The sequence below is a fragment of the Apodemus sylvaticus genome, chromosome 16 (assembly GCF_947179515.1).
Source record: "Apodemus sylvaticus chromosome 16, mApoSyl1.1, whole genome shotgun sequence".
NCBI classification, from domain to species: domain Eukaryota; kingdom Metazoa; phylum Chordata; class Mammalia; order Rodentia; family Muridae; genus Apodemus; species Apodemus sylvaticus.
The window spans coordinates 46,994,459-47,013,754 of NC_067487.1; positions in this window are offsets into that span (position 1 = coordinate 46,994,459).

Consider the following 19,296-nt stretch of genomic DNA (forward strand, 5'->3'; position numbering starts at 1 on the left):
TTACTGTAACTACTCGGCGAGAGGGGTTTAACCCCTGGATTTTTGATTCTACACTGTGAGCATGTAGGCAGACAGGTTCTTTAAAAACTAAGTCAAGTATCTTCTAAGCAAAAGTAGGAAAGCCATACATGTTAGAGGAATACAGGGGGAACATCTGTAAATGTTGATGCTCCTTAACATGGTGTTTCCTGTCAGTGTGGCTGAGGATGCTCCGTAGACCCCTCTGAACAGAAGAGCTTCAGGATTTGTCTATTAGCCATCTACTGTGGCACCCACAGCAGGAGACACCATCTGAAGTGAGCAACCTGCTTTTGCAGTTATTTTTATTATCTGCAATATTTCATTTACCATTTTTCATGGTTGTTGTTTGTTTGTGATAAGGTTTTGTGTAGCCCAGGCTGGCCTGGAACTCACCATGAGGCTGAGGGTGATACTGAACTTCTGATTCTACCAATTCTACTCCCAGAGTGGTGGGATGATAGGCCTGTGCCACTATATTTCTCCATTGTAGTTATTCCTTTGTTCTCTGTTTGGCTTATTTGTTTTGTTGTTGTTTTGTAAGGGAGGAAGACTTTACTTGGGCTCACAGTTTAAGGAGGGACAGAGTCCACCCTGGTGGAGGGGGCATGCTGGCAAGAGGGTGAGGTACCTGGTCACATTGCATCTACCTACACCCAGGAAGCAAAGTCGGTGGATACAGTGGTGCTGGGCTATTGAACCCCAAGGCCCGACACCAGTAATCTTCACCGAGATGCTGCCTCTCAAAGATTCCATAGCTTTCCAAAACAATGCCTCAGCCACCTGGGAATCCCGTGTTCAAGGGTAATTGCCTGAGCCTTGGAGAGACACTGTACATCAAATCATAGCAATATTCACATCTTCCCCTTCTCCTCTTGTAAACTCCCAGATCTTTTTATGTTATATCTTTGACACTCTTCAAAAGGCCAGAGGCGGGATGTTTTGAACACTATCCTTCAGTTTGAACACTTGGGACTGTCTCCTTGAAGTCATGCTAGAATGTTCTTAGACGAGGTGAGGAGGCAGGTGAACATCCTGCAATCATTCTGTTAAGGTTTTGTTTGCTGTCTTTCTGGTCTTCAGAGAGGGAACCTCTCCGTGGGGAATATTCAGTCTATGTTGGTGACACTTGTATGTGTGGTTTCTGTGGTATTTGTGGAAAGAGAGCTGTTAAGTCTCCCATTTCTCCTTGCTTATTACCTGGAATTCTTCGGTCCTGTCAGAATGGCTATCATAAAGTGATGACGGCTGCAGTCCTTTCCTTCCTCCTCTGCACTGCCTGTCAGACATTCTTTGTCAGACATTAGATGGCTCTAGTCGGTGTCTCCTTGTCACTGGGTCCTCTATGCCACCCCATTGATCTATAAGTCTGTTTTTGTGACAGTGCCATGCTGTTTTAATTACTGTAGCTCTGTGTAATAACAAAATCAGGTTTGCTGACGCTTCCAGCAATGTTCTTTTTGCCCAGGATTACTTTGTAAGGATGTGGAGTCTCATCCTTACATGTGAATTTTAAGGTTTTTTTTCTGTTTCTGTGAGAAACAAGTTCATTCAAACAAGTTCCATTGAGATTGCATTTAATGCATAAATTGCCTTCAGTGAGGTAGCCCTTTTTGCAATATTGTTTCTTCCAGACTACTGAAGGCCTGTCCACCTTCAAGCATCCTTCCTCAATCTCTTTCTTGGGAATTTAAATTTCTTCATCATGGAGATCTTTGACATCCTTGATTAGGTTTATCCCAAGGCATATTTTTTTTAGATTATTGTGAATGGGGGCCTATTTCTCAGCTTGTTGTTTACTTCTGGTGTTTAGGCAGGCTAATGACCTCGTGTTAATTTTGTATCTTGCCACTTTGCTGAATGTGGTTAACTGGTTTAAACGTTTTCTGATGGAGTCTTTGGGATCTATTATTTATAACCCCATCCCATCTGCAAATGAGATAGATTGTCTTCTTCCTGTATGTAACCCTTCTATTCTTGCTTTTCCTAAGCCGTGCTGTAATGTATTGAATGAGAGTAGAGAAAGCAGACATCTTTGTCCTGTCCCTGATTTTAGTGGAGATGCTTTGAGGTTTCCTCCCACTTAATATAACATTTGGCTGTAGAATTGTCATATAATAAGTTTATTATATTGAGATATGGGGGTTTTTTTCTATATCAAGGACTTTTAACATGAAATGATATTGGATTTTGTCAAAAGCTGTGCATTTGGAGAGAGACCATGTGATTTCTGTCCTTCAGTCCACTTGTGTAATGTATAACAGTTATTGATTTATGTATATTGAAACACCTCTGCATCCCTGGGGCAAAGCCAATTGGATCATGGTGAACGGATCTTTTTGCTATGTTCTTGAATTTGGTTTGCAGGTATTTCTTAAAGAATTTTTGCACAAAAGTTCATTGGGTAGATTGATCTGCAATCTTCTTTCTTTTTTTGCTGTGTTGATATCTCTTGGTATCAAAGTAATTTTAGTTTCATAGGAGCAGTATGGTAGAGTCCCTTCTTTTTCTACCTTATGGAGCAATTTGAGAAGCACTGGTGTTAGTCCTTCTTTGATGATCTGGTAAATCTCACCAGCAAAGCCATCTGGGCTTGGATTTAATTTTAGTTGGGATGTTTTTAATACTGTTTCATTTGCCTTGCTTGTGATTTTTTTTTTAAAAAAAATGTTTATCTCCTCTTTCTTTAATTTTGACAAGTCATAACCATCTGTAAATTAACCCATTCCTTTTAAGGATTTATTTTTATTATCTCTAAGTGTCCATGAGTGCTTGTGGGTCCTGGCCTCCCATGCAGCATCAGAGCTTGGTTGCCTAGTGTGTAGTGCTAGTGAGAAAGGACGAGCCATTTCAGAAGTGGGTTCTATTTGAAAGAAGCTCAGTCTCAGGGTATCCCCTTGAAGACAATGCAGAGTCCCTGGCTATCAATGCAGGTTTCCTGGCCACCAGAAAAACTCCACCAGGTTTTCCTCACCATCTGACTGCAGCCCCCAAACCGCACAACCAAGTATCTATGGACTGAATCCCCTGAATAATGACCCACAAATCACCCTTCTCTCCTTGTCCATTGTCTTTGTTGAACAGTTTGTCACTGTCTGAGTGCTGACTAACACAATCAGAACTTTGTGTGGAGGAGATGCCTCTGCATCCTTTCAAATATCTGTCCATGTCCAGGGCAGGACAGCTTTATGCTTATTCTTTGAAGTCTTATAGGCAGCAAATACTTAAGCCCCCAGGGTCCCTAGATTATTTCTAAACAGCTTTCAGGTAACTAAGTGCTGTTTCATGTCACTAGTTAAGGATTCTAGGTAATTTGTAAGTGACTCTAGACATTAAATCTTCTTGGCCTTCATTTGTTGAGAAAGGGGTGTGTTTTGTTTTTCAAGGCAAAGTCAAAACAGAAACTAATTCTATCAGCTCAGGCCTGTTACGTTCCATCTGAATGTACAAACACTACCAAACCTCCAAGTCTGAGCATCTCCCAGACAACGGCTTCCAGGCCTGGAGAAATTACTGTCTCCCCACCAGTGCACTTGCTCTCTTTTGCCTTCAGGACTAGAAACCAACTTCCAGAGGAAAGAGACAAAGGCACTTCTCTCCAGCTCTGAGGTTTGCTCTCAGCCTCACATCCCTTCCTTCTGCATGTGGCCATGAATATTTGCTGGTATGGCCAGGCACAGGCACAGGCACACGCGCATGCGCACACACAGCAGGGCAGCATTCTCAGCTCTGCAGCTAGAGAAGGGACAGGTCCCACTGAGCAGACTGCGTTGATAGAAAGGAGAGGAAGAATCCTATTAACTAGGGACTCACAGACAGCACCACTCTGCCCATGTGGCCAGAACTTGATAAAACTGTGTTGCCTTGAAAGTGTCAAATAGCAGCATTTTGATCTTTCTAAACCCTCTCTGACCCCCACCCCTACCTCCAGCACATAGGAATTACAGTGATGTGCTTATCCTACCTGTGGTAAACACCCTGGGGCAAGGCTCTTTCCATAGACCTTGGTATCCCTTATCACCAGTGTGCAGAGGCTCTTTCAGAATCTTTTTTTCTTTTTTCTTTTTCTTTTTCTTTTTTCTCTTTCTCTTTCTTTCTTTCTTTCTTTCTTTGTTTCTTTCTTTCTTTCTTTCTTTTTTTTGCACAGTAAACATTTCATTGTAGAATCTGTAATGTGTCATAGTGTGTAACTGAGGAGCCTGCTTAGGATTCTGTTTAAACTCTACCCCACAGTTACCTGGCAACAGCCAGGTAGGTCTGGCCCACTATAAAAGGGGCTTCTTACCCCTCACCTCTTTTATCCTCTTGTTCTCTCTTGCCCTCTTGGGCTCTTCCCTTCCCTTCTTCCCTTCTCCCTTCTCTCCACATGGTCATGACCAGCCTCTGCTTCTCTACTCTCTCCTTCTCTCTTTCTCTGCCTCTACTAACCCCTTATCTCCCCTCCCCACACCTTAAATAAACTTTTTTTCTATAATATACCTTCCTGTCCTGTCTCTGGTCCCTCAGGGGGAAGGGATGCCTACGTATGGGCCAGCTGAGGCTCCCCCTTCCCCCACATGCCAATAGAACATATTCTTATGCCTAGTTCTCTTTTTATGATCACAATACAGACCATAGTTGCTTAAACTGCAATCTCCTTCTACTTTGAGTCCTAAAACCAAAACCCAATCCAGCTTTCATTTTACATGTCTATTTTTCTTGTTAAAAATAGATGTTCCAGCATCTAGTGTTTGTTATAAAAATAAAAGATATTTGTAATATCAACAAAGAACCTAATATCAAAAAATATTACATTTAAATTGACCTAGAGAGAACAGGCACAAAGTTTTAAAATGGCTGCCACAGCTGGTTTCCTTTTGATTATATTAACCTCAAAATGATATAAATGTGTGCATATCTTTGAAAGTAGGTTAATCTCATCAGTCTACTTTTAGTAGTTGAGGGGGCTGGTAGGACCAGAGAGCAAGAATACAATGTTGCTGTGATCAGCCCTTATAGTAACAGATTCTTAGTCTCTGATTTGAATTAAAGCAACTTAATCTTATGATACAGAAATGAAATTAACAGTTTCAAGCAACTGTGTATTAAGAGCAATAGAATCCAGGCTCATCAGATGCATGACTCTACAGGACCACCAGCACACTGTGACCCACATTACTACTTTAGTAGTAGCCCTACTACTCTACCAAGTTCTGGAGGCTCCTGTAATTACAATCAGCCGCAGTTGGTGAGAAAGATGAGAGAAGTACGCTTGATTCTTAATAAGGCTTAAATATAAATGCTCGTATTTAAAATATCATTTGAGTATATTGAGCTGTGAGAGTGAATGGGCAGTCACTAGTTTTCCCTCCTAAGGTATCTTGACTTTGGTGCTTTGGGCGGCATGAAGTCGCTGTTGAGCATGGGCAAAACTAGATGAGATTGATGGGAAATACTTGTTCTGATGCTCCCAGCAGAGTAACTATTAAATTTCTTGAAAGGTTGATGAGATTAGAAGATAGAACATAGGAATTTCCTACCCCTTAGAGGAGGAGGAGGTGGAAGAGGAGAAGAAGGAAAAGAAGAGGAAGAAGGGAAAGAAGAAGGGGAAGAAGATGAGGAGGAGGAAGAGGAAAGGGGAGGAGGAAGAGGAGAAAGAAAGACCTAACACAGTAAAAAGGTGTCCTGTGTGGCTGGATATCCCAGTGAAAGATCCAGTTAACTGTGTAGAACAGTAGTTCTCAACCTGTGGGTTGCGACCCCTTTGGGAGAGTTGCATATCAGATATCCTGCATATCAGATGTTTATATTGCGATTCAAAACAGTAGCAAGATTATAGTTATGAAGTAGCAATAAAATAATTGTATGGTTGGGGGTCACTACAACATGAAGAACTGTATTAAAGGGTTGCAGCATCAGGAAGGTTGAGAACCACTGTTATAGAAGATGTAATACTCATGTTTATTAGTCACTGGTATGGGCACTCTCATCAGAGAGCATGGTGGCTGATAGCTTAGGCTATCCCAGCAGTTAGCGGAATAAGTTATCATTTCCAAAGGAGGATCCAGGCTGACCACACCCAGGCTCATCACAGTCCATTAATTGCAATTTCAGGTCCATGGCTTTGAATAGTTTCTTGGGGCAATGACTCCAAGGGTTCTAGTGGTCTCTCTCCCTACACATACCTTAGAAAGGAAGGTGAATGAGATGAAACGGACCCAACAATTTCAACTGTCCTTAGGGCCCAACTAGTAATTTTTTTCTTTTCTTTTCTTTTCTTTTTTCTTTTTTCTCTTTTCTTCTCTTCTCTTTTCTTTTCCTTTCCTTTTTTTCTTTCTTCATTCATTCTTTCTTTGTCAACATTATGGAAAGGCAACTTTGGTCCAAAGGGAACCAACTGAATCATGTGGATGTCAAATATGTCCTCTGTATCCCATTGTAGGGATCAATCACTTGATAAAGCAGGAATTCTTCTCTTGGCCTATTCCTGGAAATTGAGCCCAATCCTCAGTCACAGCCTATCATAATTTCATGGGACCCCTAAGCATAACCCCAGTAGTCAGGCAGCCTCCTAAAAAGTAGAAACATGTAATTTCCAGAGAAAATTTTCCAAGAAAGTAAGGGATGAGGATTTTATAATCAGTATTGACTGGTCATTAATACCAGTCATCCAGGAAGTGCATAGGATCTTAATCAGGAGTCTCCAGGAGAGCCAGTCCTTATAGAGATCAATACCCCAAAGCAACCAGTTATACCTTCCCTACAGGAATAGGCCTTTGATTTTTGAAGGGAGATCTGAGCTGTCCATCACCATGGCTACCATTTCTATTTAAGTCAAGGTCAAATAGAATCCCATGCTAGCTCCATTTCGTTCTAAGCACTTAAATCAAACTTGTAGACTCTCAATAATGATGAATCTGATTTCCCATTTAGAATCTATAACCACAGAGACATAAGATTTTATTACATTAAAAAAACCATCAGCATATAAGAACTACATTTATTTTTCTTCCTTCCTTTCTTCCTTTCTTCCTTTCTTCCTTCCTTCCTTCCTTCCTTCCTTCCTTCCTTCCTTCTTTCCTTCCTTCCTTCATTTCTTTCTTTCTGTAAAACTGTAGAAATACCTTCATCAAGAGTGGCATTACATTTTTAAGCCCTTTGTATTTTTTGCCAGAAAGAGGGTCAGCTTTAATGCCATCTTTGAGGATGAGATCATGGAAACCAGAAAAGCCAAGCGTTGTCTCAGTGCCGGAGGTGATCATTTTCAGTGAGCAAGAGACAGTTCACATCCCCCTTGTAATTAGAGCCAGCGCACAGTCATTACTGAGAAAAGCCTCTTGGTGATAACAATGTGACCAAATCTGCCCAGTATGGGGTCATTTTCCTGTTCTAAAAGTGCCAAACACAACTAATGTGGCAGAACTTTCAAGAGGGCACTGAATTTACAGCTCTCGGATTCAAGGTTACTCCCACCCACTTGAGAGGCAAGCTCTCTGTCTCAAGGACGAGTGACCCACAAATGGACCCGCATGACATAATTGGAATATAAAACCATTGAAGTGCCAGATTTATATCTTTGAGGTCAATTTAAACTAACATGATCTTATTCTTGTAAACTGCTCTGTCTCCCTTGCGATGCTGTGGTTTATAATAGAGTTATTATTAGCTCTTACCACAGCTATGCCACCGACAGCTTCGCCACCTGCCTGCGCTGAGAGTGATCTCCTCCGGTGTGGAATGTCGGCTGTAGTCACTTTTCAGACCTCTCAACTGGCCCTCAGTGTGGAACAGTGTCACTGAGGCTTCTTTGAGCATGGTTGCTTCCTCAAGGGGACAGAGGAGGTGGAGGACAAAGGTCATGCCCTGCTATTCCTAATAGGTCCCCGCAGTGCTCAGCATTAGAGCCTTCTGTACTAGATGCTTCCTATGTGTCTCTTGAGGGAACAATGATTTATATTTGATTCGGGCAAGAGACAAATCTGGTTTTGTTTTTTTTTTCTATTCATTTGAAAATACTTTATTCTGCTAAGTGAACACTTTATTGGGTTCCTGTTTGTTTACATATGGCACATTTTGTTAGGAAATGAACCCTAAACAACAGCAGCAGCAACCACAAAACAACAAAACATATGCCTTTAAAAGGGTATACTGACAAGGTGAGTCACAGTTCTCTGCCCCAATAAATCTCCTTTGTGAACATTGGGATGGTCACTAATCTAGGTGTGGTTGTGAACCATGAAAAGAATTGGGTTCAGAAGATTAGAAAGTGATAAAATGTATTGGGATATTTTATGAAATAATCCTTAGTTTGAAAATGTATTGTTTTTGCACAAATAATTGTAGAATAGTCTCTACAGTTTAGAGGATCCAATTGATTACTTCAAACCATAGTAATTTTTCCAGCCACATTTACTGACATATTTACTGACAAGTCATATGAACTACAGTACAGTATACCTATATATACCTATACTGTACTGCAGTACTGTGGAATGGTGCATGTTCCTGCAAATCACTGCTTTTCAACTGCAAAAGACTTGTATATTACTAAGTAGATGTAATATAGGTGAGGACTTTGCCAGAACCTTGCTTCATGTGCGAGATGCAATATTGGAGAAAGTGCTCTGTGCTGTTATTTCAATACATGTAGTGGGGATCAGACAGCAGGCAAGAGCACAGACACTTTCCATTTCCAAATATCTCAGTCCAGTATGCAGAAAACTAAAACTGAGATTGATGAGAAAAATTACAGTACAGTATCAAAGCTGAAATAGAACATAATTGGAGGGTTCCACAAATTGAGTAGCATTGTGGTCTTTGACATACATTCAATTGATCCTTCCTCCTCTTCTTCCTCATCCTCTTCTTCCTCCCTCTCTTCTTCCTCTTCCTTTTCTTCTTCTTACTTTTATTTTTTACAGCCCTGTCATTGACCCCCCTCCCAGTCCACCATCGCCGAGTTCCTCATCCCTTTCTTCCTTTCCCCTATCTCAGAAAGGATGTACCCAATCCCCACCCCACCCCCATGCCAGACCTCCCCACTCCCTGGAACCTCAAGTCTCTTGAAGGTTAGGTACATCTTCTCTCACTGAGGCCAGACCAGGCAGTCCTCTGCTGTATATGTGTCAGGGGCCTTCAACCAGCTAATGTATGCTGCCTGGTTGGTGGCTTAATGTCTGAGGGACCTCAGGGATCAGGGTTGGTTGAGACTGCTGGTCTTCCTATGAGGTCACCCTCCTCAGGTTCTAAGATCAAGAACTGATAAATGGAACCTCATGAAACTGAAAAGTTTCTGTAAGTCAAAGGACATAGGCCATAGGACAAATCGGCAAGGTACAGATTGGGGGAAAAAAACTTCACTAACCCCAATTCTGATAGAGGGCTAATATCCAAAATATATAAAAACCTCAAGAAGCTAACATCCAGAAAACCAAACAACCCAATCAAAAATTGGGGTACAGAGCTCAACAGAGAATTCAAAACAGAGGAATCGTGAATGACTGAGAAGCACTTAAAGAAATATTCAAAGTCCTTAGTGACCAGGGAAATGCAAATCAAAACCACCCTGAGATCCATCTTACCCCAATCAGAATAGCTAAGATCAAAAACTCAGGTGACAGTACATGTTGGCATGAATGTAGAGAAAGAGGAACACCCATCCATTGCTGGTGGGATTGCAATTGGTACAACTACTCTGGAAATCAATCTTGAGGTTCCTCAGAAAATTGGAAATAGATCTACCTGAAGACCAAGCTATAATACCACTCTTGGGCATATACCCAAAAGATGTCCCAATGTGCCACAGGAGCATGTGCTCCACTATGTTCATAGCGGCCTTATCTATTGATAGCCAGAAGCTGGAAACAACCCAGATGTCCCACAATGGAAGAATGGATACAGAAAATGTGGTTCATTTACACAATGGAATACTCTTCAGATATTAAGAACAAGAACATAATGAGTTTTGCAGGCAAATGGATGGAACTAGAAAATATCATCCTGAGTGAGAGGTAACTCAGACCCCAAAGGACACATATGGAATGTACTAATAAGTGGATGTTTGTCAAAAAAGTACAGAATACCCAGGATAAAATTTACAGGACTCAAGAAGGTTAACAAACTGAAGAGCCCAAGTGAAGATGCTTCAATCCCACTTGAGATGCAGAAGAATGCAATCAAAGGGGGAGGGGAGAGAAAAGGGAAACATGATGAGGTATTGGGGGAAGGACAGGAGTGAAGCCCTGAGGGCCTGCAGAAAGAATGGAAACAGGCAACCTTGTGGGGGGAGGTGTGGGGACCCTCTAGAAAGGACCAGAGACCTGGGAGGTGAGCGACTCTCAAGACTCAAAGGAAGGGACCTTAGATGAATGTTCTACAGTGGGCACAGGGAACTTGTAGAGTCTACCTCCAGTAGAAAGACAAGGCATCACGTAGAGAGATGGAGTTGCCATCTCACAGTCAAAAACTCTGACCTAGAATTGTTTCTTTCTAAAAGAACTTCAGGAACAAAATTGGAGAAGAGAGTGAGGGAAAGGAGGTCCAGTGTCTGGTCCAATTTGGAGTGCCAAGGACCCAAGGTTGGCGCTATTACTGAAGCTATGGTGTGTTTTCAGACAGAAGCCTAGCATGGCTGCCCTCTTAGAGACCCAACAAGCAGTTGACAGAGACACAAGCAGATACTTACACCCAACCAATGGTTTGAAGTCAGGGACCCCTGTGGCTGAATTAGGGAAAGGCTGGAGATGAATCTGATTCATTATTTTCCCAGCCTTGACATTGCCTGGTCAAGAACAGATAATTACTGTTCATTGATTGACCTGACAGGATCAATCAAAGGTGGGACAGTCCATAAGGAAGTTTCTAGGTTGGGTTCATTGAGGTGGAAAGACTTACCCTAATTGTGGTTGGTACTGTTCCATGGGCTGAATCAAAAGAAGAAGAAACCTAGCCAACTACCTAGTACTAGGTAGGTCATAAATTTAAGAGAATTTACTGCTGCTGTGTTGCTGAATTGAGATAATTTGTTAGCTATGTTCTAATCTTATCTTTATTCCCACAGATATGTGAAACTATTGCTCCTCATCAAAGAAGCTTATCTCTATAGAGAATGGAAACCACCACAAAAAAACCACAGCTGGATACAACACAGAGCTCAATAGCTTGTGGAGAGCCACATCTGTAGCACAGGTCCTGCCTCTGTGACTCAGGGAATATCCGGGAAAATAGGGCAGAAAGATGTAAGAGCCAGAATATCAGGAAGCATGCCGTGAGACTGCCTCTCAGAAATCGTTATGGAAACAAGACCTACACAATGACAACATCAGTTGGCATGCTAAGATGGAAGGAGAAAAACTCATCCGAAGGAGCCCACCCTAGACAAGGAACTACAACTAATGGCCTGAACCAACCTTTCCAAGAACATAAGCCCCCTGATGGGTTAGACAACACTAAAGGGTCAGTCCTGAAACCATATACACACAAACAACAAAAGCAGACCCACCAGGTTGTATTTATATATATTTGTATGTGTGTGTGCATGCGTGTGTGTGTGTGTGTGTGTGTGTGTGTGTGATATTAGATAGATATAGATATATGACAATAATAATAATAAGAGAAAAGGGGGTTATCAACTTGAGAAGGGATGGGAGAGGGGTTGATGGGAAGGAACAAGGAAGGGACTAGAAAGAAGAGAGAGAAGGAAAGGAAAGGGGAAGTGATATAATTATATTTTAATTAAAATTTAGCTTAAAATAAACAGATACAAAATTAAAAGGTAAAATCTAATATAAAAGGAGAGAGTGAGCAAAGCACGAGCCACCTTCTGTCACTGCTTCCTGACTATGGATATGACCAACGGATGGACAGATGGACAGACGGACGGATGGAAGGACAAGACTGACAGACGTGACCGGATGCCTCACACGCACTCCCGTCTCTTCCCTCCTGTGTTGGAATTGTAGCCCTTGAACTATGTGCTAAACCAAACCTTTTCTTTCTCAGCTAAGCTTATTTAATCAGGACTCTGATTACTGAAATAAGAAAAGTAACTGAGACATCACTCTAAAAAGCATTCTTTTAACTGGACTAAGAAATGAATGAAAGAATAAACCATTAAATTAAAACTCGATTAAAAACATGGAAAAAGGAGAAAAGTATGATCAGTATATTTGTAACATGGAAGCACAGAAGACTCTGAATAGTTAAGGGTGCCCTTAGAAAGACACCATAAACTGTATTAGAGAGTCACAGTACCGAAAGCAGCATGGTAAGGCACAGAAATAAACATGTATAGAATAGAGGACCCAGAAATAAACCCATCTAATTTTTTGATAAACTTGTCAAAAACATATGCTGGAGAGAAGACTGCCTTTTTAATAAATGGTGTTGGGAAAACTAGATTCCATGTAAAAGAATGAAATTAGAATGCCTCCTACTCTGCAAAAAATTCAATTAAAAAGGGATCACAGATGTTAGCATAAAACTTGATACCGTGAAACTGCTATAGGAAGGCAGGGAGAAGTGCTCCAAGGGAGAGGCTGCCCAATGATGTTTTGAAAAGGACAGCAATAGTGTAAGAACTGACTTGATATCACATAGAATTAGAGAGCTTCAGTACAGCAAAGGACACAATCACAGGAGTGAAAAAGGCAGAACAGGAAGTCATTGCCTACTATACATCACCAGGAGATAAACCTTGAGCCTGCACAAAACAGCAGAAGATCAGCACACACTAATCCAAACTATCCCATCTTTATTGACTAATGAACAGCAGAGACAATCCTCAAAAGAAGAAATGTCAATGGTCAAGAACATCTTGAAAAGAGACACCCCTAGCCATAGAGAAATGCACATTGAAACTTGGAAACTCCACCTCACTTCCTTCGGAATGGCTGTGGTTAAGAAAGTAAATAGCAACAAGTCCTGGTGAGGATGCAAGGGAAGGGGTTACTCCTACTGCTGGGAGGCTCCTCCAAAGACTGAATATAGAACTTTTACACACACACACACACACACACACACACACACATGTATACATGACCTATATATGTAATGATACCGTGAAGAAACTCATTATTTTGCATGCTGTTCTAAAGCCTTAGTAAAATAAAATAAATCATAGACAAGAGAAAGTTTTGACGGTCACTAATATACAACAGTAAGCTGCGTGAGTCTGCATGTGCCCCAATTACAGAGTCACAAAAATTAAGCAGCAACAGCAGCTCAGAATGAGCTCGGAATGGGTCTTCTGCAGCATGCTGTCGGGGATTGATTCAAAATCAGCACAGTCATGTGACCTTTGTTATTGTCTTCTATTGCAGTTTTATGATCTACTTATAGTATTGCAATGGAGTTTTTCTGTAGCCTTCAAATTTAATTTGTGCTGGTTTAACAGCACAAGTTAGTAGTTTTGATTTGCCATCCTTGAATTTTACAGAGGCTGAACACTTCTTTATAACTCTGATTTTTCTTTATATTGACCATTGTTTACACTTCCTGAATGACTGACACTTTCCTTTGTCTGTACTTTCTCTAGGAGTATTCAAAATTTCCTTCTGACCATCAAAAAAACCTTGCATTAACCATGACGGCTGACATGCGTGATGGCCAAATTTATCTTTTAAGTTAAGAACATTACTGTACTTAAGAGATCAAACAAAAATGCCTGAACTTGTGAGCCCACTTTCCCAAGGACAGATAACTTTGGGAATGCTGGGGCCTGTTTTTCACGCAAGATAACAAGTCATGTGCTTAGACTTCCAAGTCCCATGTTTTCACGTCAGTAAAACAGCTTGGTTTTCCCAGCTGCTCGGGAGTGCTTGATCACACGTAGGTGGGAAGTACACAGGCAGGAAGTATGTCCGTATGTTTGCTTGCTCCTGATTGGACGAAGTTGGGAAGTACCTGTGGGCTTTGCCTTTACACCCCTGATTCTGGGAATCCTGGGGATGGATCTGGCCAGTGTCTATCTTCCTGGCCAGTGTCCATCTTCCTGGTCAGTATCTAATAAAACTTGCTTCCATTTTGGCTCAAAAGTTGTGGTCTTGTTCTCGCCTGGCTGGATTAACACGTGCTGGGAGCACTTAATGCAAGGTACTGTTTTAGAAACCACACAATCTCCTTTACCTCCCTTACTGAGAGAAGTGTTATTATCATACCTGTCTTACATCTGGGGAAACTAATGCTTAGAGAAGTAAAGTGACTCTTAAATATCTCATGGCTAGACACAATGGGACATCTGGCACCTGATCTTCTATCAGGGATGTTCTGTGTTCTGTGTAGGATGACTTCTGACCATTGAAGGTGTGCCCAGGCAGAAGTGGCTCGCTTTCAGCTGTACCCAAGGATGGGGACAGGAAGCAGCTGTTGTTCTTCATGAGCAACTGACGGTTGCTTGGGCACAGTCTTTAGCTATGGGAATCTTCCGATCTTGGCTCTGTCCTCACCAGGTTGATGTTCCTATGCCTCTGATCTCATCTGGCCATTTCCAGCTCTGAAACCTTCCAAAACGCTCAGTGGCAGACTCAATAAGACACTTCCTTCCAGCGACCTTCCTGTCCTGAAGATATGGGGTGCAGTAACTCCACCCGGCCTCCCTCCATTCCTCTCTCCTGCCTTTCCTCGTTGATTTCTTCAACATTTACTAAATATGTCTGTAATGGTGGAGAACCAGGAGTACATAGAGCAGTGTCCTTGCCTTTGGGGATCTTTCACTGAACGGCCATATTTCCTCCACCTCCCCAAACGTCAACATGAACCTAGGGCCTCAACCAGCATCTAGCACTAGGATTTCCTAGCCTGGGTGTTTTCTCAGCTTGGTTAAAGGGTTAGGAATGTGTTTCTCCTCTGCCAATATCATTTCTATCAATGGCTGCAAACTGCTAAATATTCTAGCTTCCTCATTGATTGGGAGGGATAACTCAGGGGTTTAGGTTCTACACTGGATCCCAGCATTCCCCTGCAGAGGTTCCAGTTATCTGCTGTCAAACTGCTCAGTAAGGAATTTCCCCCTCCCTTACTTTCCCCTTCCTTTACCAAAGTTTGCTGGGATTAACTTCAAAATAAATTACTAGTGCTCCGTGTGGCTTGGAAGGGAAGCCAAAATTAGTTCCTCGATAACCTTGGACTTTGTTATGTCTGCATGAGAGACTGCCCCGGATGGCAGGAAAACACAGATTTCGCATTTGGCTGACATGGGATCTAAATCTTGGTCCTGCTGTGACCCTGGGGACTTTGTGAAGGGGACAACTTGGCCTTCAGTACCACATGAGGCTGAGGTTGGTACAAACACACAGCTGTCCCCTGAGTTGAATTTTCTTTTACGATTCATTTATCTTTGTTCAGGCTCTCCCTCTGCCTGGAATGTTCTGCCACACCATTTTTGCCTGTGGGAACCTCTGACTGGCCTCTCCATCTACCTTAGTGTGAGCTTTTCAGGTCGAGTCTTGTAGTGTGTGCTATGAGGGGCACTTATTTAGTATAAACCTCAAGCAAACTTGCTTTCTGATAATTCATCTCCATATTCCCCATGGCACTGATCACTACACCCAGACAACCATGCCCTGGTTTTAAACATCCTGAGTTTGAATTATTAAAGAAGAAAACAACAACAACAACAACAACAACAACAACAACAACAACAAAGGAGTGATTTTTTTTTTTTCTTTCCCAGGATCTCAGTACCTAAGGCACCCAGAAGTCAATCACAGGGCAACTTCTGCCAATGAACTGTTCTTTACCCAGACAAAGCCTGTCTCTGTGCTCTGCCCTGTCCTTTCTTGGGGGACCTTGTTGGAAGGTGATGTCCTGAAAGCTGTATTCGCAGCCATGGCTCCTCTTTGAGTCTTCTCTAAGGAATGAGGAATTTTTTTTTTTTTTTTTTTTTTTTTGCCACTGATGCTGCCTGAAGCTGTTAGGGAATCTGTCATTAGACCTACAAGACTCCTTGCAGCAGACCTCCCCTGCCCTCCTTCTGCCCCCCTCCCTGCAGTTAAGCATCTGCCCACCACCACCATGACAAGAGAAAGGGGAAGAAACATTTCAGGTCAGCCTGCTGTCTTTTAATTTTTGTTTGTTTGATAACTTTGGCATACTTTCCTTATGGAATCTGTATCTGCACATAATATTTCTCATACACAGACTTGACTAATTTGCCAAGCCAAGAGTAAGAGACAGCCCATGGTAGCCCTTGGAATCAAGCACATTTGACAACTTCAACTCTCTTTGGAGAGTTACTTTCACGTATCTGAGTTATCTCGTGGTCACCCAAACCCAAAGCCTCAAGATCTCTCTTACATTCATGGGTTCTCTCTTACACCCAAACTTCCCACTCGCCTCATTATCTCCACATAACTTTCCCACACTGTAGACTATTTCATCGAGTGTTTACATGACCATGAACCTGTGAAGACACACACCATGGAACCGCATTAAGGGCTTACATGTCCTTCCTTACACATTGAAGATCTGGAATTAGATGGTATCAGAAGTGTTGGAGGCTCCCTCACAAGCTAAATATGCCTCCAGTGTTTCAATACCCTGTTAACATTGTCAACATATTGAATCTTCTGTCAATAGCAACTTAAGATATCTTGCTCAAGTCAAGTATTCAGATGACTCAGTAGCAGGACCAAGATTTAAACCTTCAGTTTGAGACGGCGTGCTTGTTGCCCCTGTGTATAAATACCATCTGGAGACTCTGTTCTCATCAGAGTTCCAAGGACTCCTTCTGTTTCTCTTTCTGGCCTTGGTTGCTTGAAGGTGTTTTCATTCTAGCCTTATGTTCATTTGACAGTTTAGCTGGATAAAAGCTATCTCACAACTTTAAGGGCAATTTGCTATTGTTTCATCATCCTCTGAAGTTGCGTAGGGATCTAAATAAATTCCCGTAACTGAGCCTTTACACAGGAGCTGTTACACTCTTCGGAAGCTGCTAGTGTAATCCAGTCTCCTCTCTCCCCAGTGCTTTGAAGTGTATTGATGCTATCCCTTACTATGCCGATTACTTTTGCCCAACAGGCTTTCCCCACTGAGCTTCTCAATTTGGAGTTTTGTGTTTCAAATCTGCTTATTCTGTTTGCTAATTTCTGGTTTTTTTTTTTTTAAATGTTCTATTTCTTGAGCTCCCTTTACTTAGATTTTGGATCATCTAGATGGAGCCTCTGATTTTCATGTTTCTTCAATGTTTTCTCCAGTGATTTTTTTGCTGCCATTTTTAATGACTTTTCCATGTGTTCCATCTGCATGTTAATTTCTCCAACCTTACATTTCTTCTACAATATCCCATGTTAATGGTTTCTCCTGCTTGCTTCATGGAAGGAATAACTGGAGATGTTCCTCTGAGAAGGAATGAGGATTAGTAAATTAGGCTGCTCCATTGTCATTGCGTGGCTGCAAGCAGGAGCCAGGCCTCAAGGGGAAGAGACAAAGGATTATCTTGCTCAAAGCAGCAGCAAAAATAAGAGCATAAGTATTTGTAGTCATTTTCTGGGCATCAATACTACAGAACGACATAAAGAAACCCCGGTGACGTGTGCTTGCATGGGAAGTTATACCAGGAGAGGAACCCAAAACTCAAGGGAACTCTTAAATTTTTATAATAGAGAGGAAGCCTTTCTGACCTTTGTTCCAGAGTGAAGCAGGCCACTGTGCAGCAAATAAGCCCGCCCCTTTTTGCAGGAAGAGAAATGCTTTGGACATACAACCTCACCTGGAGGTTTGAGGTCTCAAGATGAGACTATCCCAGAGGATCTGGGAGAGTCTAGCTGTGCTAAGGGAAATAAGGCAGATACAGAAAGGTTGACACGTGCTACATGATCTCATTCATGTGTGTAATCTAACATAGCCATAGTCATAGACAGTACAATGGAGTTCATAGGGGAGAGGGGGAGGAGGAGGGAAAAAGGGAATGAGATGCTGGTCAAAGGGTGTAAAGTTTCAAAATAACAACTTTGGGGCCTCTGGTGAGGATATGCTACTCAGCTTGCTTGTGGTGGTCATTTCATCATGAATGGGCATATCAAATATCAATATCTATCTATCTATATAGACATCATATTAATGTATGATTTTTTTTTGTTTAGACTTCAATAAAGCTGAAAAATCACATCAGAGAGGAAATAGGCCAGAAATGGTCAGAGAACATAAATGTTCTTGTAGGGCACAGGACACAAGGGGAGTGGGGGAAAACCCACGTCTTGCCAGAGCTCGCCAGATGCCGCGTGACCCCATGGGCTGCTGTGGGACAAGCATGCTGGCTCTTTGAGGCCGCAGGACCCTGGCCTGGGGGTGAGAAAAGCGCATAGTCTCATGGGTTCATAGTCTCGTGGATTCTCAGCCTCGGGCATCACAGGACACCCCTAGATATTGCTGAAGAGCTGAACACCAAGTAGGGGTCCTGGAGGAAGCTTGGTCAGCCCCAGGCAGAAGAGGAAAGGTGGGTAGGGGTGTGCTGGGGTGATTCCTGCGCAGGCAGGCTAGTCCTTGGTCTGTTCTGGCGGCTGCTGGCGACTGGGCTGGAAGACGTCCCTGGTGGGAGATTAGATGCGACTCTTCTGGAGAAGGCCTATTCCGTTGCTCTAGAGCTGCGAGTCCAGATGAGAGGAAGCAGTCCATTGGCTTTAGCGTTTATTGTAGAGAAGTAGAGAGAGGGAGAAAGTAGAGAAGTAGAAGACGGCCATGGCCACGGGGAGAGATGGGGAAGGGAACAGGGAGAGAGGGAGAGAAAGGAGACAGGAGATAAGAGAGTGAGAGGGTAAGAGAGGATGGGGCAAACACCCCTTTTTATAGTGGGTTGGGCCTACATGCCTGTTGCCAGGTAACTGTGGAGCAGGGCATACCTGGCTGTTGCCAGGTGACTGTGGGGGTGGAGTCCAGCCAGAATACTAGAAGCTTGGGGCGTGGCTCTACGACACTGATGGCCACAAAATTATGGAGTTGAGGGAGTAGTGCTCAGGAGCCTAGTGTCTGGGAGCGTGGCTCTGTCCCTTGTAGAATTCTCTATTGGATCTCCAGAGTAAGCCTTGTTCAACCATACCACAGACTGCCTTTCATAGTCTCACAATATTAATGTATGAATTTTTTTGTTTAGACTTAAATAAAGCTGAGAAATTGCATCAGAGAGGAAATAGGCCAGAGATATGAGAATATGAGGTTCTCCTATCTAGCACTGTTAAGTTGGAGTCTGACTTGGAGGAAAAATCGTATTTTTATTTTCATTACGTTTTGCTGAAATGTAGGTGTCTTTCTATCAGGAGTGCAGACATGGTAGTCCGGTCCCATGTGGTGACTCCCACTCCAGTG